This window comes from Hyaena hyaena, unplaced genomic scaffold (assembly GCF_003009895.1).
Source record: "Hyaena hyaena isolate Hyena2069 unplaced genomic scaffold, ASM300989v1 scaffold_1105, whole genome shotgun sequence".
In the NCBI taxonomy this organism is placed as follows: Eukaryota; Metazoa; Chordata; class Mammalia; order Carnivora; family Hyaenidae; genus Hyaena; species Hyaena hyaena.
The window spans coordinates 517625-539115 of NW_024081739.1; positions in this window are offsets into that span (position 1 = coordinate 517625).

Genomic DNA, 21491 nt, shown 5'->3' on the forward strand with positions numbered 1-21491 from the left:
ATAAGGGGAAGGCTATGCATATGTGGGGGCAGGGGACAACATATAGATCTATACATTTCCCTCAGTTTTTCTGTGAACCTAAAAGTCCTCTCAAAAAATAAACTCTTAATAAATTTAAAAAAATGTAAGAGTGTGTGATTTGGGTCAACATAACAGAGCGTTTGGTAATTATGAGTAAAAATGAAATAATCTCTGGAGATATGGTGTGAGTTATCATTACACATAAGGAAGGCAAACTAATAGTATTCTTGACTTCTTGGCCATGAGATAATTCAGAATATGTGATAAGGCCTGTATATTCAGGCCTTGCTATAGACACGGTCATCAAAAAGCTACCTACATTTCCTAGGAATGATCCAAAAGAGGCCAAAGTACCACGCTGGTCATACCACTGTGCATTTGTTTCTCCTCCACTTATTTGATCCAGGCTCAAGTAGATTATTTGCCTGATTTGGTTTACACCTTTGTTTTCCTCATAAAATTGTTTAAATATACAAGGTGAGGGGCCATGTCTTATTCAGGTTTCTCAATCACTATTTGTTGAAGGAAAGAATTATTCAGGCCAAAGATAAGAAAATTCACTTGGACCCACACATTCCAGGCCTGAGAGAAGCCAAGTCATCTGCCTACTTGCCAAAGTGGAATTAATGCCACTTGCAGAAGCTTACAGATATAAAGATGGCCACAAAGTCTCGTTGTATATGGCCTTTGTGGAATTACATAGTTACATGAAATTCAATCTCCTGAAACATTCTCTCAGCAGTAACAGTGACAACCGTGTTCTATTCCCTTTGCTAATCTGAATGTGAGTTATTGACTGTGTGGAGGTAGAAGGTTAGTAGCTATTCACATGGTGTTAGAGAAGAAATTCTTAAAAAGTCTCTGTCCCAAATTACTTCTACTCTTTTCTATTTTTTATGCTTGCAAATCCTACATTTTTAATACTAAGGAAGCCCTAACTGAATATAGAATAAAAATATAAAATGATCTGCTTATAAACTGATAATAACTATATCATCATGTTCTTCCTACCTCACTGCTTCTTATGCTTTTCTTATCAAGTAGCACACCCAGGCAGAAAAGACAGACTTTGTAAATAACAGAAGGTTCCCTAGGAATGAGTGGACCTGAGTTTCCTTGCTGAAAACTCCAAACAAATTCTTAGGATCCATTTAACATAATTAAAATCTTAGTGGTGATCAGTAGGGCAGACTCAGATACAGTTATGGCTCTGGGAACAGTGGGCTAGCATAAAGATTCTGAATGTCTTTGGAATGAAGGAAAATGGGTATTCCAGTTTCCTGCTCTTTGGGAATTTTCTTCTTTTAAATAATCAATTCTGCATTTGGGGGATAAATAACTTTTAGCCCAATTTCAATTCATAAAATTTCTCACATGTCCAAGCAATATCCACATTTGACCAAGAGGTACAAGTCATAAAAATCAAAAGAATTTTTTCTTAAGAATCATAGGAACATACAGAAATCTTAGTAGAGATACTGTTGTACCATATTTATTTTGATAAGGAACAAATAACAAAGCTTTTATATTTTATTCATCCAAGATTTTAACAGGAAATAATCTGAAAAGGCTAGTGACATAAATGGGTCTTCCAAGAGGAAAAGGAATGTGTATCCCTAGTTTTCAATTATAGAGTAAACACTAAGGCAGATATCAACCATGAAGAGACGAACAAAGCTTTGGGCATTTAAAATGCTATCAGTTACAGCACAAAAAGGATAAGAAGTATGTTTTTCTCTTTTCAGTCAATTGCATTTTAATGATTAGAAAACAGAACATTCCAATTAACATCTGTCAGTACTATTTTGAGGAGTTCTTTAGAATGTTTTTATGTTTAATTAAAGGTTTGTTTTCATATTACCTTGAGCACGACTCACTGGGGACAGACACAAGAAAGGACCTAAACATGTTAATTGATATGTAGGAAAATTGAGCATATGAGTTGATCCTATTTATGGCATAAACTAATTTAAAAACCAACAAGCTGGGGAACATATCCATAAATAAAACAAATGCAAGATGTAGTCTTTCAGCAGAAACTCAAATTTACCATTCTTTGACCAAAAGTAGTAAATGAACATAGAAATATAAAAAATATATAAGCCAAGGATTAATTAGTTACCATAGATAAAAGAAGTTTTTATTTTAAGCAAGTATTTATACAGGAAGCCTTTCTGTAAGTATTATTATGCTACTTGATTTACAGTTGTTTTAACCATTAAGACCGTTAAAGGATGCTAGTAGTTGCCAGCTGTGAGATATTCTTGTATTGAGCCAGGAGACAGACTTACAAAAAACTACTGAATGATACCCAAGATTATTTTAATCCTCATGTGTCTATTTCTTTTAGTGGAGGTGATGATACCCCCTCAAAAAATTGTCAAAAGTACCATTTTTCCAAATATGTCACATAGATCATTAATATGAGCTGCCCTTATGATGGAAGACTCTAGGTCAGTTTAAAGTATAAGAGAATAAGTCACATGGCCAAGTATTAAATAATGGATATGAAACTTCTCACTAACAATCCTTCTCTTCATCTAATTTTTTAAAGTTTATTTATTTATTTATTGAGAGAGAGAGAGTAAGCACAGGGGAGGAGCAGAGAGAGAGGGAGACAGAATCCCAAGCATTCTCCGTGCTGTCAGTATGGAGCCTGTCGCGAGGCAGGGCTTGAGCTCATGAACCATGAAATCATGACCTGAGCTGAAACCAAGAGCCAGATGCTTAACTGACTGTGCCACCCAGGCTCACCAACATCTTTTTTTAATTTTCAATGCATTGTTTTGTACTTTTTGCTACCCTTACCCCTACATGTCTCTCTGCCCTCTATCTTGGTTTGGTTTTTCTTCCGCTTTCATTCCTTGCTGTCTATACCCTATCTATAGTGGTATCCAGTGACATTTCCAACACTGCTTGGTTTTCTGTTAGCATACATTGTTATATACAGATATTAGTAAATTAGAATATATGAGTACATTAGAGCATAACATTATGGACTACAGAGTTGCCAGGCTAAAGGAAATTTCTCAGAGTTTGACTTTATGGTCAGAGGATCAATCTGAACAGTGATTTGAAACTCTAAAAAATAAGCCCTCCAATACTTCTTAGCTAGACAGATGAATAATTACTAATCAATAAGTAAGGCAGATAAAGCAGTCCTCATGACTTCTAGTTGTATTTACAACATACATGACAACTTGATATGGCAAATACAAAAAACAAAGAAATGAGGTAAGTATTTAAAGTAGAAAAGGACTTCAAACTAAAAGGAAAAATGCAATGTTCTAGAGTAAACAGGTCTTAAAATAGTGCTCTTTCTCGTTCTCAGAATAAGCTGTGTCACTACTTAGCAGGCATAGCCACTGTTAATTTTTTCTTTGTCCTCTGTGTTACAATCTATGTCATTTGAGTCAAAGAATAAGGCATGTATGAACAAAAGTGGTGAGTGAGAGTGGTCAAATAACACAACTGTCATAGATTTGCAGATTTAGGTTTCCAGATTCCAATGGTTCCAGCCACTTGTGATGTCACTGTAAAAAGGAGCATTATGTTTTTACATTGAGGCCATTCATCTCAAAGACTTTGGAAGTATAGCTAATGCCATAACCCCCCAGGTACTACATGAATCAGATGTTTGCATATCTACTTACTTACCATTGTCAGATTTGTTTGAATTAGATTTTAAAAAGTAAATGCAGAATATTAATAATTAAAGTTGTATCATTCATAGAAAAATAGAACCATATATAGAGGCACAACAATAAATGAGGTTAATTTTTTAAAACCTGTGTGGAAACATACAGAAAATACTGTACAGTTATATTTTCTTTCACTTTAACCAATTAAACAAATCAAGGTTTTTGACTCTTCCTGCAGCTTTCTTGACTATTGATTGCCTCAGATCCCAAAGTATTAGTTTCTGGCTGATCTTGTTATCTTTTCTACTTGATTAAGTTTATACTATCTTAGGTGAGTTACAAATGTCTATTTATATAAAAGGACTGTAGATAACCTGACACTATTGATACTCTGCCCTAGTGTTGCTATAATTTTCCTTTGTGTTTTCTATTCTTTTACCAATCCAAAACATTGGGAAGATAGAGAAGGTTCCTATAGATTTACTTATATTTTCAGAAAATTTTATTTGTGCAGGTGATTCCCAAGTCTAACCATAACACCCCTTTGTGTGTTAGCAAAGGAGTGCATCCAAAATACTAGAATTCTACAGTTCTTACTCTTAAAAGAGTCCAAGAGAAGGGAATGCAGTCAAATTACCTCTATTAACTGATGAGTAATCTGACAATGTAAGTGATCAAAATCATACAACTTGTTGAAAACACAAGTAAAACCAAAGGTCCATGCTTCTACTTCAAGTTCAGTGCCTTGCCCCTTGTCCACTGTAACCTAGTTACTAGAATACATGTGATATTCCATCAGAACTGGCAAAGAAGAAGTCAAACTTTCACTTTTTGCAGACGACATGATACTCTACATAGAAAACCCAACAGACTACACCAGAAGCCTACTAGAACTGATCCATGAATTCAGCAAAGTTGTAGGATACAAAATCAATGTACAGAAATTGGTTGCATTTGTATACAGCAATAATGAAGCAACAGAAAGAGAAATCAAGAAACTGATCTCATTCACAATGGCACAAAAAAAAACCCATAAAATACCTAAGAATAAACCTAACCAAAGATATAAAAGATCTGTATGATGAAAACTATAGAAAACTTATGAAGGAAATTGAAGAAGACACAAAGAAATGGAAAAACAGTCCATGCTCATGGATTGGAAAAATAAATATTGTTAAAATGTCATTACTACCCAAAGCAATCTACACATTCAATGTAAACCCAATCAAAATTGCACCAGCATTCTTCTCAAAACTAGAACAAACTATCCTAAAATTTGTATGGAACCACAAAACCCCAAATAGCCAAAGTAATATTAAAGAAGAAAACCAAAACAGGAGGCATCAGCATCCCAGACTTTAGCCTCTACTACAAAGCTGTCATCATCAACACAGTATGGTATTGGCATGAAAACAGACACATAGACCAATGGAATAGAATAGAGAACTCATAATTGGACCCACAAATGTATGGCCAACTAATCTTTGACAAAGCTGGAAAGAGTATCCAATGGAAAAAAGACAGCCTCTTTAACAGATGGTGCTGGGAGAACTGGACAGCAACATGCAGAAGAATGAAACTAGATCCTTTTCTCACACCATACACCAAAATAAACTCAAAATGGATAAAGGACCTGAATGTGAGGCAGGACACCATCAAAACCCTAGAGAAGAAAGCAGGAAACAACCTCCTTGACCTCCACCGCAGCAACTTCTTACCTGACACATCCCCAAAGGCAAGAGAGTCAAGAGCAAAAATGAACTATTGGGACCTCACCAAGATTAAAAGCTGCACGGCAAAGGAAACAATCCATAAAACTAATAGGCAACCGACAGAATGGGAAAAGATAGTTGCAAATGACCTACCAGATAAAGGGCTAGTATCCAAAATCTATAAGGAACTCACCAAACCCCACACCTGAAAAACAAATAATCTAGTGAAGACATGGGCAGAAGACATGAACAGACACTTCTCCAAAGAGCACATCCAGATGGCCAACAGACACATGAAATGATGCTCAGCGTCCCTCCTCATCAGGGAAATACAAACCAAAACCACACTGAGATACCACATTATGGTGGTCAGAGTGGCTAAAATGAGCAAATCAGGAGACTCTAGATGCTGGCGAGGATGTGGAGAAACGGGCACCCTCCTACACTGTTGGTGGGAATGTAAACTGGTACAGCCCCTCTGAAAAACAGTGTGGAGGTTCCTCAAAAAATTAACTATCAAAGTCCCCCATGACTCAGCAATAGCATTCCTAGGAATTTACCCAAGGGATACAGGAGTGCTGATGCATAGGGGCACATGTACCCCAATGTTCATGGCAGCACTCTCAACAATAGCCAAAACATGGAAAGAACCTAAGTGTCCATCAACTTACAAATGGATCAGGAAGATGTGCTTTATCTATACCATGGAATACTACATGGCAATGAGAAACAATGAAATCTGGCCATGTGTAGCAACATGGATGGAACTTGAGGGTGTTATGCTGAGTGAAATAAGTCAGGCAGAGAAGGACAGATAGGAGGATTAGGAGGAACTTAACGGAGGACCATGGGGAAGAAGAATGGGAAAAATAGTGGGGGAGGGGGAGGGAGGCAAATCATGAGAGTCTCTTGAATACTGAGAATAAACTGAGGGCCAATGGGGGTGGCGGAGAGGGGAAGGGGGGTGATGGGCATGGAGGAGGGCACGTGTTGGGATGAGCACTGGGTGTTATATGGAAACCAACTTGACAATAAACTATTTTAAAAAAGAATACATGTGACATTCACTGCACTTAGAGTATAGATATGGATGCTACTGGAGTTTTCAAACAAAATCAAATTCATACACAATTGTTTTTCATATCATAAACAGCAATAGCAATTGAGCTTATAAAGAAGCACTTCACAATATTTTCTTACACCTACTTTTTTTTGTAGAAGGGCAAGATTTTATTACATGATCTTCATTGTTCCTTCTAGTTTTAATATCCTCAGAATCATGAATCATCTTAGAACACATTGGTATGCAGCAAATGGCAAGAAGGATGCCTTTGCAAATTTAAAATGTTGTTATAGTGCACATTTACTGCTGAAAACAGAATAACCATCAGAGCTGAGGTGAGTATTTATTCTCCTTTTAATGTTGCTATATCTCATACTTTCCTACCCTCACTATTTTCCCATTTCATTCCCATCAATCCACATAACATGTCCTGTCCATAAAGACAGTATGGTGGAATCAAAAGAGAACAGAGTTGGGCATAACGTAGTAATAGTACTTGAATCCAGGCTGTGTGACTTTGAACCACATACTTAATCTTTTTCTGAGTCTCAGTTTCTTTCTATGCATAATTAGATTATGCGAACATAAGCCTGCAGAGGTGGTTATGAGGTTCAATGATCGTAAATGGAATATGCTTAGCACAGTGCTGTGATATAATACTGATAATAATCAGATTCTTCTTATTATTACAAAACAAGTATTCTGCAAACTAGACAGGCTGGGGGAGGAGAAGGGGGAGGTAAATGACTTAGTCATGTCTCTTCAAACATTTTACTGTAAAACTCACTTTACTCTTTGCTCTTATAGTACTCTGCTCTGCTCAAGTGCAAAGGAAAAATATAATTCACTGCTATTCTAAAAATTCATTTAGAGCCCAGTTTGACTCTGGTGGACTCCAACATGACTGCTTACAATCCCAAATACAATGCTGCCTGCCTGACTAAAATATCTTAAGGCATATTTTTTTAATCTTGCTCTATATTGCTTATACCTTATATTACAAATGAGTTGTCATTGGTTTCAGATGAAAGTATGATGGGACAGAATTTTGGATTTAGTTAATAACGCGTAATTGTGGTTAGTTATAGAGATACACCAAGCAGAAAGAAGAAAAGAAATTGCATAGAAAACAAAATATGAAAGACAAGTGAATCTAAGCCAATGAACAGTGTGCTTGATATTCCTGAATTGAAAGCAGGTGGAATGAAGGAAAGAAATATAAAAATTGTGAAAAATTTGGGGATAAAAGTGTTTCCTAGGGAAAATACATTAGTCTTTCATGACTTCCTTTTTCTAAGATTAAACTGACTGCACTTTTTTGAAAAGTTACCTTACTAACAATAAAAGTAATTTATGTTCATTGTAAAAATTTCAGGATATATGGAGAAACAAAGGGGATAAAATGAAAGATTTTCCCAAAGATAACGACTGTTAACTTTTCGAATCTTTTCATCCATTCTTTTTTTAAATGCATATATAGCTTTATTTCTTACAAAATGTGGATGTTAGTATCCAAACAGCTTAAAATACTTTTCGTATGGTTATATGTAGAGATACAGATATAGATATATAGATAAAAATAGAAAGACTGTATAATGAATACCCATGTGCCATGGACAATTATGAAGATATGACCATCTTGGGGTGTCTGGGTGGGTCAGTAGGTTAAGTGTCCCACTCTTGATTTTCGCTCAGGTTATGAACTCACAGTTTGTGAGCTGTATCTATTTTCCTACATGCCATCCCAAATTGGATATTATCATTCTTTTATCCCTTGTTAATTTGTTACATTAAAAACACAAGCATTTTTTCCATAAGTTTACTATCCACTTAGGCTTTTATGAATTGTTTATTCATGCCATTACTTAGTTAGAAGTGTTTGTTTCTTCTTAGTGGTTTGTTAAGAGTTCCTCACAAACCTGTATATGTCCTCAGATTGTTCACACTGGTTTATACTGGCATAATTTTACCCTATGTTTTTCGTTTATTTACTAAACTGGAACACTGGAGAGAGAAAGTATGCATGTGTGGATTATTTATATTGTGGGCAAGCACTATTTTTCCAGGTACCTTCCAAGCTAGTTGCAATGCCCTCTTCTCTGTTTCGCAATGGATACTCACCCTTTGTCATATATACTGCAACTATGGCAAATAGCTTCTCATTGTCATTTATTTTCCACCTTTGTTTACAATCATTCTCTTCTGTATTAAAATTTCCTATCTTATGATAAACATAAATAGCACTAATTCTCTATTTTTACCATTTCATTTTTTATTTTAAAACCTCAACTCAGTCTCAAATTATTGTCATATGAGGCATGAATTAGTTATAAACCTGCCTTCATCCCAAATTGCTAGCTAATTTTTCTACTGCATTTCAGTAGACCATTTTTCCCAATGATTCTATGGTTCTTTTTCACCTAAATTATACACTGAACAATTTAAAAATATATTATATTTTTAATTATATATATTTTAAAATATATGTATAAGACATATACATATATTTAATTTAATATACATATTTAATTATATATATATTTTAAAATATATGTATAAGATATATACACATATATTCACACATATATACAACAAAATTTAGGGATAAAAAGGTTTCCTAGGGAAAATATATTAATTTGTCTTTCATTACATCCATTTTCTAAGATTAAAGTGACTGCACTGAATGCACACTTTTTAAAAGTTATTTTAGTAGCAATAAAAGTAATTTATATTCATTGTGTGTGTGTGTGTGTGTGTGTGTGTGTGTGTGTGTGTTGTGTATGACAAAAGCAGGTTCCTAAGGTGTGGTGTACGTTTTAACTGAGAGTAGAAAAACAGAAAAAAGGAAGTCTACATAGGGTGTAGCGCTTCACTGGCAAATAGGAAATAAAAGGAAACTAAATATTTTTAAGGAATAAACAATGAAAACTTGTATAGATGAAATAAAATGTTACCTGTGAATTGCAATAACTTCCCATTTTACTTTTGCTGAGTACTTATCAGAGAACACAGCTAGCTTTTCCAAGTTCACCTTTGTGTACAATCCCTATACTATACCTTTTCTTTATTTCACATTTAGTTAGCCCCACTATGTGCCAGGCATTTTGCTAGGTGCTGCTTATACAAAGAGAATATGATTCAGTTCATGCCGTTAAGGTGTTCATACTTTCATTGGCTGCATTTTTTATATTGTGTTGTAATTATCTGTTTATGGGCTTAAATCTCTTCCCAGACTATGACCTTTTGCAGAACAGTGTCCATGGTTTATTCATATTATAATCCCTGGTATTTAGAATAATTCCCGACACACAGTAGCTGCTGACCAATGAATATTTGTTGAATTCCCTGGGAGCAGAATCCCATTATTTCCAGGGTCATTTATACCCACACTCATCTGCCAAGGGAAGATAAGCACTTATTGTTGCAAATGAGTGACTTTTTCTCCTGCACCCAGGCTTCTTCCAGTGTTGCCATGCCACACAACTTTCTTTGTCTCCTACAAATCCACTCTCTGTCCTTCTTTACCCGCCCCCTCCCTCTCCCACACCAGGGCTGCCCTGTTTCCATTACATCAATGGTCTCCAACTCCCCAGCCTTCTTGCTATGAAGCTTTCTCAGGCTGGGTATGTTCGACCACAGAAAGTCCTTAGTCTTCTCAAGGCAGCCTGTTGTGGTACACTCTCCTCTCCTTTTGTCTTCCAGTAACTTCCTTCCTTCATCCTTCTCAGTCTATGGTGGTGGCTGGCTGGCAGCTAATAGCCCTAGGTTCCTGATAATCTTTTGTGGTTTCAATACCTGCACATTCGCTCCTTTAGGAAAAATTTCTCTGGAAATAAAGCCTCTTCATGTTATACTATTTCAAGTGTGCCATCTATTTCTTTGCTTTCAATATTTTATCATTATTATTATTATTACTACCACTGCTTTTCTTGGAGAGTATGAGCATGTCAGGTAGTTGGGGAAGGTAAGTAGGGGTAGAAGTAATTTAGTGCATGGCAGGAAAGCAGTTTGAAGGCATCCAATAGCCTGAAAAGTAATTCCAAAGGTGGAAGTATACTTCGGCAGAAGGATCAGTGAAAATAAGAGAGGTAAAACTTGAATACCTCTAAAAATAAATGTGCTCAGAAGGTACAGTGATCACTTGGTAAGTCACGCTGAGTTGTGTTAACAATTTATCTTTATCTTATCCCAACATCAACCATGCCTATCCCGGGATACACAATGGTTTTTCTGTCTCTTGCCAAGTTGCCAAGATAACCTATTTGCCATTATTATTTAAAGGTGATATTGTCCATCCCAAATAAAGAATTCTATTCTTAACCTATTAGCTGAGTTACAAAAACCCTGTCAAATTGTAGGAACATGATCTAAAACTTTCAGGAGTAATTATGAAAGGTCTCCAAAATGACATGATTCACTGAATTTAACTTTCAGTTTCCTTGATTCTTATGGTGCATTGAGTAGTATTCACTTTTTTCAAAAGCATAGACTCCAAGTGAATAAATCACACCCTGTTGCTTTTGGTTACTTGACTCATGATTCTGGTGAATCATTCACTGAATGCTTGGTACTGTGTTTATCTTACATTACAGATAAAGAAATATGTAGATAAAAATATCCTAGACATTTGTACTTATTTCATTTATTCCTCTACTCAACAAGCTTTTATGAGAGCTAATTAAATAATAGATGTCATGATAGTTAGACCCTGAGGAATTCTAAATGAATAAGACACATCTCATTTTTCTCAAGATAGTTAGTGAAGATTGATGGACAGTGAAAATGAATTTCATTAAAGGTAAGGGCACTTTCCCATTCTGGTACAAAGATATAGGAAGAACTACTTTACCTTCATTGTACGTTTTTCAAAGTGGCTGGTATGGGAGTAGTTCCAAGGACCTCACAGAGACTGTATCCAAATCTATGCATAGATACTAGTGGTTTTGGTGGTGATGGATATGTTTAAATTAGCCTCCTCAACATTCTGAGACTTTTTTTTCAGTATTAATATTTTTATAATGTATCACAGTTGCAAAACTCATCTGTGGTACAGCAAGTCCAGACAAGATAAACTGCAGGTTTGATTTTTGTTTTGGTCTAAGGAAGATACATATTCTAGAAAACTCTTCACCTATGTGGAGCCAAGGAAGCCACATGCTTTAAAGTAACTGCAATCAGTACCTGATATCACTCACCCTCACATCTTGATATTGAAGCGATTTTTCTATACATTGAATGTATTTATCTGAAAAATTAGTACTATTTCATCATTCCTCACTGAAAGATCTTCAGGAGGAAGATCTCATGTGCTGGGAAACAAGTAACTCTTGCTTTTAAGTTCCTATTTAATTCATGACTTCACTATTACTCTTGTCTTCTTGCATTTCCTCATGACATTCCATTTCATTAATAATAGAAAAGTCTCTAGTTTTAACACACTTCATTTTTATGCACTGAAGTTCTTTTCACTGGCACTTGCTGATATTCCTCCCCAGCTGTTTCTATTTATGATGATAGCATTGTGCTGCAAAAAGATATATTTTTTTAGAAGCGATAAAGAAACATTCCAGTAAGTTCTGTATTAGGAGGAATGTTTAATTTTTATGCAGTTTTTGAAAAGCAAGTAATAGGTTTTAAATTAATTTCTTTTAGTATACATATAGGTTGCTCTAGATAGAAGAGTGTTGGCACTCTCAGGGAGTTATGTGCTCAGTGTCCTCTCACTTATAGTTCTGACAAGGCCTGCAAATGTCCAGTGCTAATCAGGCACAGGTTCATATATTCTACAAATAAAAAGGAGATAAAAAAAATAAATAAGAAGCAGCCTTGGATGTTAACTGTGAATAAAAGCAAGAAAGTAATACTGCTTCTCAGGAGAAAGCATACTAAGATCTTTAAGATTTAAAATTCAAATTAGCAGTTGTTTGTCCATTTTATGAGAAACAAAAGTATGTCCATTTGCCCCCCTGGATAAGACAGTCCTATTCTGACATGTTGAGAGCTTAGATTGCTTAGAGGATGATCTGAAGCACATTTGAAAGATTCAACGACTTTTTATGAAGTCTGTATTATCTGTTCTGTGAAGAACAGATGTGTATCAGAAAATTACCAAATGTAAGTTTGGTAATCACCAAATCATCTCACCAAAATTAAGTTTACTTATTTTATTTTGTGTACCACAAAATCGTTCTCTTGTTTACAATATTTAAGATGGCCCTGAATATACAATATGCACCCAAGGGAGCTACATTGAAGTACAATGGCCTGAGTGCCAAGTGAATGCCTTTATTCTTGAAGACTTCATAGAGGGGGACACCATTTCCTTGCCATACTTTATGCAGAAACTGCTTCTTACTCATATGAGAATTCAAGCAAAATAAAAGGACCACACGTATACAAAATCGGTCTAGTTAGGTTTCCTATTTTACAAGTATTTGAAGTTAAGTAAAATGTCAAGCATTTGTTAAAAGCCTATCTTTAAATTTAGGTATCTTAAATAACATTAAATATTATCAATTGTAGCCTAAGCTTCATCATTCAAAAGCACCAGATAAATCTTGATTTTCAGGACTGGGAGACAAAGCTTGTTTTTTTTTTCTTTTTTCTTAATCTGGTTCTTAAATTAACTTGGTTCTAGAAATCAAACTGTCTTAAACTGTTATAAATAATTAACCAAAAACAATGTTCTGCATTTTTGGAAGTCTACATTTTTTTTCAAAAGAGTACCTTTAATTTCAGGAAAGTAGTCTAAAGAGAGAAGCCAAATGCATCTATAAAAAGCCAACAATATGATTTCTTCTCTCTCATTAATGTGTTCTTGGCATTGAAAAAACGTTTTATTTAAAGAACTTCTTACTAATGGCCTCCACAAAACTCCCATCCGTCTACATTCTTCCCATATGTCCCTGTCAATTCAATGGTTATTTTCCAATTAAGTCATTTTTGTTTAGAAAGTTAGAAACTTTTAATGTGAGATGCATGCTTATCTTTGAGAATTTATATTTTGGATTGTGCTCTTAATTTTTCTTATAGGATTCTTTACTTTGATGTTTTAAGGCAGAAGTCTTTATAAATTGGAAAGGTTATTTTATGATAAAAATGAGTCATTGCTACAATCCAATGCTCCAGATTTTACCACCTACTGACTATAAAATCAGATCATGCTTTCTATTAATTCTCCAGTGGCAGTAGCTTGAGCATCTAGTAACCTAATCACTGGAATTAAGACTTCTTTACTTCTGCCAAGTTTTCCCAAGTCCTGTGTCACATCTGCTCGGGAGCAGGTGGCCTCTTCATCACACTGCTGCCTTTGCTGTTGGTCCTGCTCATGAGACCATGAAACATATGGGCTCAGCTCTCCTGTCCTCCAAGAATGACAGCTACGGGTGCTGCCTTTTTGATCTCACACAACCTGATGCTTGAAATATGAGGTAGACATCTCCCTAACTCCCCACAGTACAGCTGACACCAGGTTAAAATGATAACTAGACTTTATTAAAAGTTTGGGCATCGTGGAAGGAAAGAACAACAAAGATAGTGACTTATTATTTCTCTAAAAGTGGCTACTCTGAGAGCAGACAGAACCTCGGATCTCTTACTGGTCCAGGTTCAGGCTGGCTGACAGCTCATCAGGAATGTCCCAGCATATCCATGACTCAACCCTGCCCACACTCCTAGGCCTAAAGTGAAGATGCTGTTCACCCCAATCTAACACCCTAAATCCTCATTTCTTGCTTCATACTGGAGCTCACCACTGTTCAAAGAAAACTCCACACCTAGCCACAAAGCTGTGATCCTGCCTTAGGAATCTATCACAATGTAATTCAATAGAGCTTTCTGCCTTTAGGAATGCTTTGTTTGAATGCAGTCATCCAAGTGGGCATGTGCTGACCTTAACCAGTCCAACTTTTTTAGTAACATGAAATAGAATTAGAATTGGGCCCATTAGGGGCACCTGGGTGGCTCAATCAGTTAAGTGTTCGACTTTGGCTCACGTCATGATCTCGTGGTTCATGAGTTCGAGTCCTTTGTCAGGCTCTGTGCTGACAGCTCAGAGCCTGGGGCCTGCTTCGAATTCTGTGTCTCTCTCTCAGCCCCTCCCTCACTCACATTCTCTCTTTCTTAAAAATAAACAAACATTAATTTTTTTTTTTAGAATTGGGCCTGCAAGTCTGTGCTGGCAGTGCAGAGCCTGCTTGAGATTCTGTCCCTCTCCCCTTTCTCTCTGACCCTCCCCCACTCATCCTTTCTCTCTCTCTCAAAATAAATTTAAAAACTTGAAAAGAACTGGGTGTAAGACCTCTTACCATCCTCTCGATCCTCACTTTACATTTCAAATACCCACAGATGAGACCGACAATTTTGCATATAGAGAGTCATGGATACTTACAGTATACCTCAAATCCATTTTGTGAAAAGAAATATTTTCTAAGCAGCAGCTATAAAACTCTTCTAAAAAATGCCCCAATTTACATTATTAAACGTTAATTTGCCATTCTGAAACATTTACTTTGGAGTTTTTTTCATGAGTTGAGGTTCCCTCCCCCGACCCCGAACAATGAGTTGATTCTCTTCTGTTCTTTCCCTAGGAACAAAGTAACAGGCTTCCTCAAGTATTTCATCCAGGAATGTAGGACTTTTTTCTACCTTTGAAAGTAACAGAGGTCTTGCCTCTTGTAGCGACTGTCAGTAGCAGAGGCATCAGTGTGAAGAGGAGGCAACCACGTTTCAGAATCCAGAGTACCCTATAAAATAACTACCCTAAAATTCAACGGCGGCCATAGAAAAACACTTTTTTATTCTCAGGGGTCTCAGTTGGGCATGGCTGGACTCCAGATACTGGGCTCTGAGCCATAGGGTACTTGTTGAGTTCAGGGCTGCTATAGATACCTCATTTGGGAGCGTAGGCTAGAGCGGCCACTGACGCATATTCTTTTCATGGCAAATCCCCAGAGCTCAAAGGGCTACTCAAGTGCGTGAGTCCATCCAAGCCTATGCTTGAGCCATAGGTCAAAGGAAGACATACAGCCTAGCCCGGTGTTAAGAGGTAGAGAAGCTCATTTAGCCTCATCTCCACAAAGCTGTGGTAAGGGTATGAGTGCATAATTCTACTATAGAGGAACAGTAGTTTTGTCCAGTAATTCAATTCAAAGAGAAAGAGATCTGTAGGTCCTCAGCAGAGGGGACACTGTACTCTTTCTAATAGTGCCTTGAGCATGATGCTGTCCGTCCTGATAATAACAACCATGATAGCACTGATAATGACAGCAGCCAACTATTACTGAACACCATGTGCCAGGCACTGTGCTAAGCACTTTACATTAAGTGATCTCATTTTGCCCTCGCAACTCTATGAGGTATGTAATGTACATATCCTTACTTTACAGGTGAAAATCTGAAGGTCAGGAAATTGAAAAACTTTTGTCTGAGGTCGCAGAGATATGACACGCCCAGGATATGGATTTAAGTGATGCCAAAGTTAGCCTTCTTGAAAAATTCATGATTCTGCCTCTCTACAGGGAAGCCACCACACTGGTTGCCTGAGGAACTTAGGCAGAGAGAGCCACCTGAAGCCCTGTAAAAATGTCTTGTGTCTCTTGCAGGACACAGAGGTTGGCAAGCACCCCTGAGTCCCAGGAGTCCTGTGGACAGGGTGAACTATGAACAATAACCAGAGGCATGTGCTCCACTTCCTCGTCATCCCTGCTTGCAAAGACCCAGGTAAGAGGATTGGGGATAAAGACTTAAGAATTACCAAGGTCAAATTTTCCACTGGCTTGGAAGATGGGGTCTTGGTGTACAAAATAATTAAGCATAATTGGGGCACCTGGGTGGCTCAGTTGGTTAAGCATCTGACTTAGGCTCAGGTCATGATCACAAGGGTTCGAGCCCCACGTCGGGCTCTGTGCTGACGGGCTCTGTGTCTCACTCTCTCTCTGACCCTCCCCTGCTCATGCTGTTTCTCTCTCTCTCTCAGAAATAAAACATTTTTAAAAAAGCATAATTATAGAAAAAATATATTTCTTGTGTTTATACATTTGTAAAATGAGATTTAGACCCATTACATAGATTATCTCCATTCTCTTTTATCACTTTGCGGTATAATTAGAGTGTTTCCTGTAGATTATGAACAACTCGAAGTGAGGAAATTTCCGTTATTTGAGTTTGTTATGTTCACACAGTACAGTGCCAGGCACTGCTTGGTTGGCTGATGGATCACTGAAATACCCTTAATAAGATTTCTTTATTACTCTGTTTCCCACTTGTAAATTCTGCTTATATAATATGATGAAGTCTTAATCGTAAATATAAAGTCAATGAACACAGATAGCTTAATAGCTTACACCTCAAACGATCTTCCTCTTAAGAGTGTATTTCCTTTCCTTTTATTTTTTTTTACCCCTTTCTTTATTCTTAAGATAATTTTTTGAGGCTATATCAGAGAATGTACCATGAAAATATTTTAGACAAAATGTTCATGAAGCACAGTATGTAATTTCTGAAGGCAAAGGGTACTTACACACTGTAATGGTAAGAGCTGCAGAATTCATCAAGAAAAACAATGTTGATGAAGAGGAAGAAGAAATACATTCTCAGGAGAGAATGATGCCAGAGAGAACTGCGGCAGATGACTCAGCAGGAGAAGGTCTCACTACTCCCATCCAGGGCCAGAGAGCTGAGCACTGTCACCTAAGAGGAGAGCCAGCCAAGGAATCAAGGCTGTTCCTAGGGCTGAAGCCACTTCATGTAAATCAGAGCCAGCGCTGGTATGTGTGGTGACACTAGCTAACCAGTTAGTTGCTGCCCTTCTGAGTCACTTCCTTCCTATTCTTCCACCTCTTTGTGGTCTTGTGAGCTCAGCCATTCATTTATAATCCCCCTGACCTCAAGGAGAACTTTTTTCTTTCTTTTTTTTCCTCCAAATTTTTATTTAAATTCTAGTCAGGTAGCACATAGTTGTATATTGGCCTCAGGAGTAGAATTTAGTGCATCATCACTTACATACAACACTCAGTGCTCATCAGAAGAAGTACCCTCCTTAATGCCCATCGTCCAAGGAGAATTTTTTTTCTCTTGGATAAATACCAATGTTTACAGCTTTCCTTTGAGTTCATGGGGAATGATTCTTTCAGTAATACCAAAATACATGCATAAGCTTTCACAAGTCAGAACTAAAACTGTAAAGCATTGGAGGAAAAGCCTAGCCTCTTATGCTCACTCCATTCATTCATAGGCCTTCCAGCCACAACCTATTATTTGCTACTTGTTGGACTCTGGTTGATGGGATTCACACATTTACTGGGAAGACAGAGATGTGAATAACTCCCGTGTGTGATATCACGGGAACTAGAACAGAGGCATTCCCAGTTGCAGGAGAGCAGAGAAGAGGGAAGGCAGTACAGAAAATAGAGGAGGATTTTTTGATTTTTGAGCTGAATCTTTTTTTTTAATGTTTATTTATTTATTTTGAGAGGGGGAAAGAGTATGTGTGATTGGGGGAGGGGCAGAGAGAAAGGGAGACAGAGAATCCCAAGCAGGCTCTATGCTGTCAGCACAGAACCCAACACGGGGCTTGATCCCACGAATGGTGAGACCATGACGTGAGCTGAAATCAAGAGTCAGACACCCACGCTCCCCGAGCTGAATCTTGAAGGATGATGAGCAGTTTGACAGCTAGCTCAGGGAGAGAAAGGCACCCAGGAAAAGAGAACAGCTTTTTTAAGGTCCCAGATTCATGAAAGAACATGGTGTAGTTCCTCACGGCAGTCAGAGTGGCTAAAATGAGCAAATCAGAGAACTCTAGATGCTGGCGAGGATGTGGAGAAACGGGCACCCTCCTACACTGTTGGTGGGAATGTAAACTGGTACAGCCCCTCTGGAAAACAGTGTGGAGATTCCTCAAAAAATTAACAATAGAACTTCCCTATGACCCAGCAATAGCACTGCTAGGAATTTACCCAAGGGATACAGAAATGCTGAGGCATAGGGGGACATGTACCCCAATGTTCATAGCAGCACTGTCAACAATAGCCAAAACATGGAAAGAGCCTAAGTGCCCATCAATGGACGAATGGATCAAGAAGATGTGGTTTATCTATACCATGGAATACTCCATGGCAATGAGAAACAATGAAATCTGGCCATGTGTAGCAACATGGATGGACCTTGAGGGTGTTATGCTGAGCAAAATAAGTCAGGCAGAGAAGGACAAATATCATATGTTTGCACGTATAGGAGGATTAGGAGGAACTTAACTGAGGACCAAGGGGGAGAAGAAGGGAGGAAATGGTGGGGGAAAGGGAGAGAGGCAAACCATGAGAGACTCTTGAATGCTGACAAAAACTGAGGACTGATGGATGTGGGGGGGAGGGGGGATGGGCATGGAGGAGGGCACTTGTGGGGATGAGCACTGGGTGTTAATGTGGAAACTAATTTGACAATAAACTATTTGTAAAAAAAAAAAAAAAGGAACATGGTGTCGTTATGGATTAGAAAGTAATCTCACATATTTGGGTGGGGTGTGAAAAGAGAAGAGGGGAGAGAAAGCAAGGAAGAAAGCAAGGCTGTAATTGGCTCTGTGTGCTGAACAATTTAGAGATTTTACTAACGGAGGTAATTTTTAATAGCAACTAGTTATTCCATTGGCCAGTTGGGAAATGATGTGAATATGCTTTTTCTCTCTACTGATGGCAAAATGATACTAGTGATGAGTAGGGACAGTTGAATCCAGCAGGGGCGACACCGAGGAGGGCCCAGAGCTCGCCAGTTCCCACCTCACAGATCTGCACATGATTGGTATCTGTGAACGTACTTGACTTACTGGTGTTTGGTATGTGTGTGTATACAATGATATTCGGTCCTATAATTGGTATAAAGAAAAGTGGGCTGGGGTGGAATATAAATCTTGGAGCTCATTCAGGTTCTAGAAATTCTTAATTACGCCTCTGCTCACAATTACATAGACAGAGTTGCCCTTCAGGTTCCTGTGAGACATGAGTAATAGGTATAATATGTGAATGTATTTATGACCCAGCCCTTCCTTAGTAAATGGGGGAGTATTTTAGTTCAAGAGAAAAAGAGAAGCATTAGAAGAACTGGTGTGAGAGATAAAATCCTTGAGAAAAAGTCCTTGTTAGTGTTTCTCAAAGGCTTAATCTTTTTTATTTTCCCCTCAAAATTAGTCAGCGTGGCAGAGTGGTTAAGAGCAAGCTTTGGAGGTAGATAACTCTAGGCTCTTATTGTGACTATATCAAGTAACCGTTGTGGTACCTGTGGTAAATCAGGTATCATCTCTTAACTTAATTTCTCAGTTATAAACTGAGCAAAATAGCATCTAATCGAGAGGTGCCCGATGACCTTAAACAAGATAATCTGTGGAAAGTGCCCATCGCAGTAACCACAAACTAAATGAGTCTTTGTCAGAGTTTTTCTATAAAGGATCTATTTGGATCTGAAACACATTGGTCACAGCCTCTTCTTCTAAAATAATTTTTTCCTGTCTGTTCCACTGTGCAATACGTCCTGCTCATGTCATATGTCACATCATAAACTTCTGTCCCTTCTCTCTCTTCTTTTTGTTTAAAAATTTTAAAATGTTTTATTTATTTCTGAGAGAGAGAGAGACAGCTTGAACAGGGGAGGGTCAGAAAGAGAGGGAGACACAGAATCTGAAACAGGCTCCAGGCTCTGAGCTGGCTGTCGGCACAGAGCCTGACGCGGGGCTCGAATCCACAAGCTGTGAGATCATGACCTGAGCCGAAGTCGGACGCTTAACTGACTGAGCCACCCAGGCGCCCCCCTTCTCTCTCTTCTAATGCTTGCTGTTAAAACCATAGGTCCTATTCTGTTTTTATATTCTTAAACTCTACACCCAACATGGGGCTTGAACACACAGCCTCAGGATCAAGAGTTGCATGTTCTCTGGACTGAGCTGCCAGGCTCCCTCCCTATTCCCTTATCTCCACAACACCTCTTGTTCCCCTTTTTGTTTCCATTTGGACACCTTCATGCCTATCTATAGAGAGCTTTGGTTCTTTAGTAATCCTGTCTGAGAAGTATTTTCTGACCTGTGGAATAGCACATTAACAATTAATATGACTCTATTGTTTGCTCTTAAGAATTTGCTCAGGGTTGAAGATCTGAGATCTCCCACTCTAAGTTGATTCCTTAGTCATGAAAACAGGAAAACTAAAAACTGAAAGTCACAGGGTGCCTGAGTGGTTCAGTTGGTTAAGTGTCTGACTGGTTCAGGTCATGATCTCACAGTTCATGGGTTCAAGCCCCACATTGGGCTCTCTGCGATCAGCACAGAGCCTGCTTCGGACCCTCTGACCCCCCTTCTATCTGCCCCTTCCCCACTCATGCTCTCTCTCTCTCTTTCTCTCTCCCCCAAAAATAAACATTAAACAAATCCTGAAAGTCACTAGATACAAGATAGCAACTAGATTTACATAATCATTACATAGACAAATATGATTTCTTACAGGAGAAAATTTGACATTGGAACGACAATGTTGGAAATACTGGGCTTGTTATATCTCAATGGAGATGATTTGTATTCAAACTTGCAGTCAGGAATTACTTTAAATTCTTTAGGCTTTTCCTAACAACCAAGAAAAAGCTACCACCTGCAGGAGATAAGTTTTGCATAATTATAAATTAGCCCATGGAAGACGGGATTTTGATTTAAAAATCTAGGCTAAAAGATCATGCGTGCTCTGGCATCATTTTGGTTTCCTATTAACTTACTGTGTCTTAGTTCTCCCATCTAAAATGGAATCAACAAATCCTTACCTTCCTTTGTTTGTAGGGAATTAGTAAGGCTGAATACAGTGATATATATATATATATATATATATCTCATATATGTGAGAACATTCTGTGTTCTTTGGAGGAAAGCTACTATTTAAATTCAAGGCATTAATATTGTAAACGATGAGAGCTCTGAAGCAGGACTACGCACACGGACCTTCTATGAGCTTCAGCCGGCAGCTTTGAGGCTTGCTGTACATTTCATTCTCAAGTCATAAAGCTGACAGGTGGGCCCTCAGTTGC